A 6,442-nucleotide genomic window follows, 5' to 3' on the forward strand; every position below is an offset into this window, starting at 1 on the left:
TGTTGCACCATGCTTGTATGTCTCATGATCAGAAGGTATTTTGATGAGGCGGAACATAACACCAGACACACTCTAAATACGTAACGGTGGCCACAACCACCTAGCACCATGTGATATATTTACCGTCAACTGGTTTCCTTGACGGGTTTCGGGCTTAGGTGGGTGGCAAAAGACTTGGCACAGCACCCACTTAGATAATTTCATCCTTAGTGCAATATGTTATTAGCCTATAAGGACCAAGAACGCCAAAACCAGCTACAACGAAGTCACGTGCATCGTAGCAGTGACACGCCCAAACATATTAGCGACACGACGCGCTCGTACCAGTTACGAGGATCGTATCATTGACACGAGGAATTGTAGCAGCAGCAAGACAACTACAGAATATATAAGGTCACTCACTCATGTATTTAGTTTAGTTCTTCGTGATCAATTCCCATAGGTTACTTGATAGCTATATTCAAGAAATTGTTAGCAGCTCAACTCGTTCGTACTATCTCATAATTTAGTATACGTGTTCAATTAGCCTGGCCTCTCAGCCTTCGACTATTTTCAGAGCATCGCATCGTTGTGCGTTGCTATCAAGCCTCCTAGTGCATTCTGGTAACCGACGTAAGTTGGGTCTAACCAAGATAGCTAACTGGTTGCAGAGTCCTTGGACGAATACTCGGACGTAACAACCAGACTGAAGTGACGTCCCCTTTGAGCACCGCAGAGCGGCTTCTAGACTTTCATGCTGAAGCCCGACGCACACCGGGCTGCGTTGAAAGTATCTGCCAGGAAGCATGTGCCCTCAGGTTGGTGGCATTTGATGGTAAACAAGGTATTTAGCCCAGCCAATTGAGCGGGTGTGGGATTTCGGGGTTTGGTCAAAGCCCGCGAGACATGATCGAAATTGGTCGGCATAAGCTTCATTTGGGATGGTAGACAGGGGCCTTGCGGACCGGTTGTCAGTAATACAGTACTACTACCATGTTGCGAGTAGTTCGGAGATTCATTCTACTCTACAACTTGACCCCTGTATAACCCTGAAATGCGAGGAAGACGTGGCCACTTTCTGCGATATTCGATCGCAGGCAGTTGTTGTAGCACATATAAGCCGGATACTTTGATAGCCTTATCTGGCGGGCAATCCTCCATACTATGTCTGCTCGAGTGTCAGTAATGTCATTATGAGTAACAAGATTGCTCGAACTTTGATGATGTCATTATGAGCTTTCGATATAAAAATTTAGTCGCCCTCCAATTCAGACTTCAATTTATCGTTTCGCATCTCACTTCTCCATAACCAGCGACAACAAAGTAATTTTTATAAGGTTTCCGTCTTTCGTTCCCAACTTCGAGCTAACGTGATGCGAGGTAACAGGTACGGGTATTTCTCTTTTATTATAGGCAGGAAGGGCTGACACCTTGAAAAGCATATCCTCTCTCGAGCGAAAGATTAACACCTGGCTCGATGATCTTGACGAAAGCATGAGCCAAGAGAAACTATACCATGACTCTCTCTTCTCCTACCATTACCGTTTAATGGTGTGATTCCCATTAGAGGAGTATCAGTTCTATGCAATTTTACCACTGACTGTCAGCCTACAGCAATATAAACGCCAGGGAAATTGTAATCAGAAGCTCTTCTGATTCTTCTGATCGACTCGTACTACACGAGCTAAAACCGTATAATGATATGTAGATCAGCATTGGGTTTCTTGGAGGTAACTGATATGAACTCGACATCCAGCGCCTGCTCATTCGGTAGGTTTTGCACGACCTTATCATCTACCATGAGCACTAGGCCGTCAGAGTTTATATACGCCATGTGTTTCACCGTTGTGGGATCGATCGAAGACTTTGCACAAATCTTTTCCATTAAGCTCTTCGCTGTCTGCTCTCTGAGGTACACTGCAGAGTAAATTTCATCATCACCAAAATATCCTGTATCTCTGTAGTGCCGAAAGTAAATGCACAATACTATACGTTTTATAAGTTTATTTTAGTATCAAACGATGGGAATTTATAACTACCTGGTTCTTGTATCCCCAAATCAGTTGTCCCGTGGCTCCATCTAGACCACGAACCATTGTCTGCCCGAGGAGTCCTCTCTGGATCAGAAGCGGGTACCAGTGTGCTTTTCTGCGGTGAAGGCATCTGTAGGAGGTGTGTTTCTTCACTAAATTCAAAGATCTGTACTTAGGTTTTGCTGCTCTAGGTTTTAGGAAGGCCAATAGTTGTTAAAGTGCATGGCATCAACTGATCGAGGGATACGAACCTACCAGGTTGGAATAGACCACTAAAGGTGTCCTGAAAGTCAGCCAGCAGCTGCGTCGAGGGCTGGTGAGATTTTCTACTACGAAATCAATCAAATCGACAAAAAACAAATATGGAAGATTCGCCTTTTGGTGAACATTGTGTAGAGAAAACCCACCTATTGGCCGGCCGGAAGGAATCGAAAGCCGAGAAGGAACTGATCTGTTCTTCAGTAAATGTGATTATTTCTGTTGTCAGGCCGATCAAAGTCCATACAGAAGCAGCTTCACCGTGGGAGCCACCGCACCAAAGGAATCAATTCGCTCCCAATGAGCGCTAGCCTATCGCAGTCTGCTCTTGTCAGTGGCGGGCAGTCGTCTTTCACATTTAGCACGTGATCGAATTTCGAAACTCTTGCGTGAGCAAGAGAACACTCTCTGTTGGGCTAAAAATAACCCATCAGCCCCTCCTCCAAGGAGGAATAACGAGCCAATTAAGCCTTATTTTTCAGCACCGAGTTTCCACAAAGTTCTTACCAAGCCTCTCCTACTGCATATATGAGCTTTAATTGGCCTGAAAAATGCTGTCCGAGGCAGTGAATGATGATTCATTGAACCAAAAGCCAAATAGATTTCCCACTTTAACGCACTAGCACCCGCGGGCTTACTAGCAAGACAAACTATTGGACCGCATCCATCCCCTTAATCCTTAAGTGGACCAATGGCTCAGGAGAAACTTCATTGGTCTGTGCGTTGTCAGTAAGCTAGATACTTTGCTTCGCGTATGTAGCTGTTAAAATCATGGTTAGGGAGATGTCATAATTCACACTTGGGCACAACATATCTATATTATCCACGCCAAATAGTCCGCACATTGAAAATCAACGATGCGCAGGTGTATTTAGTAATATTAGCACGGAGTAAACGTGCGGATAACTACCATCTACGCTATATACACATAACACTTCAGTAAATTCATCGCTTGGATGATATATAAATAGCCCTACATACAACCTTGGTCTTGAGGCTGTATTGGAGATTAACCAAGGGCAACGGACGAAGGCCAGGGGTCTATGGATCACAATGAGAAGTCGGAAAATTGCGTGCTTTGGGATCACTTTGTTTCACTATGTAATTTATTTGTAATTAAAAATGGGTGGGCCTGGTCAGAAAAAATTTGGAAAGAAAACATGGCCTACAATTCTGGTGGCCAACAGAAAACTGCGGGTGATCCACTGTTTAACATGATGCCACGAATAGTATGTCTTAGGCATGTCTTACCGAACCAGGAAATGACTGGTGTTCGATGACGCAATGGCGTAACATTTGGCTGCACTTTTTGCCTTGGGGAAGTCGGCAAAAGGGGTTTGCGGGGTCAGCTAAAAGATATCTGACTGTGATGAGGATAGATGTCGTCTTCCCAAGTCTCTGACTTTTCAATGCAAAGGATTCAGAGGCAAAGTTCTCAATATGACACAGGAAAAGCATGGAAAAGACACTGATTTCAATCGCGACTTTTACTGCAAGTCCATTGTGTACAAAGGTGTATTCACAGCAACCGACCGTGTTAATTGTCTATTACCAATCAGTACATTTCATCCCTCCAAAAGTCTGCGTTGGGTCCATTGATTAATGCATTCTACAGATGGGGGTGAGCACCTGTTGATTGGCGCGTACAGTGGAGTTTATTTGATCGATCAAAGACCTAGCAATGACAATATCGAGCCGTGGCGAATTCTCCTAACCTTCGGCGTTACCCAGTTGGACATTTTGGAAGAGCATCGCCTGTTTATGGTCCTATCCAACGGAACACTAAATACGTATCCGCTTGAAGTCCTCACGAATGCTATTGAACATGAAGAATACGTGGTTTGTAGACCATGGAAAATTCAAGATAATGTGAGCTTCTTCAAAATTGGGAGTGCCATGGGTCGACAGCTTCTATGCTCTGTCAATACTTCACTATCCTCGACCACCGTCAAGCTTTTTGAGCCGACGAGTTCTTCGGGTAGTTCCCACAGAAGGGACGAAGAACCTTTAGCACTGTTTAAGGTAAGAACTTCCTCGTTTTGACACGACCGCTGTCCTAAATTATTTCAAAGTCATTTCAGTTTTCAGCAGAATGCTGGTCTGTGCACTTTTTAAAGTCAACTCTGTGTATCGGCTGCACGAATGGTTTCCAGATCATCAATCTACATACCGCAGATATTTATCCTCTCCTTGACCCGGCAGATAATTCCCTTAGGTTCGTTTCACAGAAAGACCGCCTTCGACCTTTACACATTGAACGGCTTAACGGCCAATTTTTTCTTGGCTATGACGAGTTCTCATTCTTTGTGAACCGGAATGGATGGCATGTAAGCCCAGACTGGACAGTTTTTTGGAAGGGCATACCGAAGTCTATTTCGGTGTCATACCCATATATATTAGCCTTTGCGTTGGCCTCAGTTGAGATCTGGCACATCGAAACAGGCAAATTACTTGACATCATTGTCGGACACCAGATTCGATTATTACATTCACATATGGGACAGGTGAGGAAAGTTCAATTTATATTGAGTTTAATTTACTGATTTTAATCGTAAGACATTTTATGCGTTTGAAGGTGAAGACGCGGAGGATGTAGTAGCAAGCTTAACTTTTTCAAATCGGATGCAAGCAATGTGACTCGGTTGGAATGATTCAGGTGCTGGTCTCCCGATTGAACCATAGAGGTATCGGCGTCGACTCGTGTAACTGGTCCCAGTCGTTTTAAACCTCCTGTTCTTTGATTCTTGTGCAAAGTCACTCCTCGAACAACCATGACGATTGCTTTCATACCTATTACTTCATCTATCTACGCGAGATGCTGTCGGTAACCACACATTTCTAACACTAATACCTATTTACTGCTGCACCCACTGCTCATGGTTAATGCAGCGGGGATTTCACTTGATGAAGTTAGACCACACGTAGGGGTAGTCACTATTACCAGCAGGTCTCCATCGCACGTAGGTCTGTTGCACCACTTTCGAACGGTGCGTCTTGATAATCGTCATTGTAACTGCTATGATGAAACCAGTCCAGTCTGACATCAATCTTTGGAGAGACACCCAGGATTCTCACCGACTACGCACATAAAATTTTACAAATTACCAGGTCTCCTAGTTCGGTGCCTCCCCTGCTGTCTCTTTAGACGAACCTCAACTTATTCCGAAGATCTGTTAGGCAGTACATATGCCACAAGACTGACTTGTGCCCAACGGGACTGCCACCTGGTCAGAATCCCTCAGTAAACCAGTAACTTCACCGTCACCGCGTTACGCCAATGCTGGGGAACAGAAGATATAAATCGCAGTACGATTCATTACCATATCATATATTAAGTGAGGTTTTTCCCGATATGTGGGACCTACCAAGGAGGTATTCTACATTTAACTGTAATAGACGGCTCTACTATCGATGCTGGGGTACAAGTAGGAACTTAAGTAGGAAGATATTTCCATACTAGTTAGTTGTCCCGTATTATGATGATTGAGGCTTGACCGTCGCTATAAAGGAATGTCACTGGCAGGTATTGGCCGTAAACGTTTAGTGCAACAGAACATGTAGCATTGATTGATTCTATCCATTAGGTAATGATAAATTCTGATGGTAAAGAACCATCCATAGCCTAACTCAAGTGCAAATATACAGTTCCATACGCAGAACCGTGACGAATAGGCGGGGCCGGAGCTACCCTCTTTTTCGTACTAACTATTTGCACTCCGAATCGCCCTAAGAACCTCATCCTGAGATGCGCCAGATTGTATAAGACCAACAATGCGAGCTATCGTTGCTTTATCCTCATTTCGTAGAAAGTCTACCAGTTCATCAAGAAATTCGCGGTAATAATCCACGTATTCGGCAGTGGCAGCAGGGCTATGAGGGCCTGCAGTTGGGTCTGCCTGATTGTTGTCGTTGGCTTTAATTTCGTTGGATATGTTACTATTGCTGCGAAGTTGTTTTTCAGCTGAGCTACAAACCCGTATATGTATTGAAATAGAGGTTCCGATAGGATCTGTTTACCTTCCTGAGCTCTGATGGTTCTCTTGGACCATTATTGCTCAAAGGGTCGTTACTTTTGTTGCCACTTGGAAATGTTATTTGGTATCTCGGTCACCGTAAGGTTTGGCAAAAAATGAGACACAAGGTACATAGGGGAACCATCGGTGGGAGACAAA

The sequence above is a fragment of the Aspergillus nomiae genome, assembly GCF_001204775.2.
Source record: "Aspergillus nomiae NRRL 13137 chromosome Unknown contig00186, whole genome shotgun sequence".
Taxonomy (NCBI): domain Eukaryota; kingdom Fungi; phylum Ascomycota; class Eurotiomycetes; order Eurotiales; family Aspergillaceae; genus Aspergillus; species Aspergillus nomiae.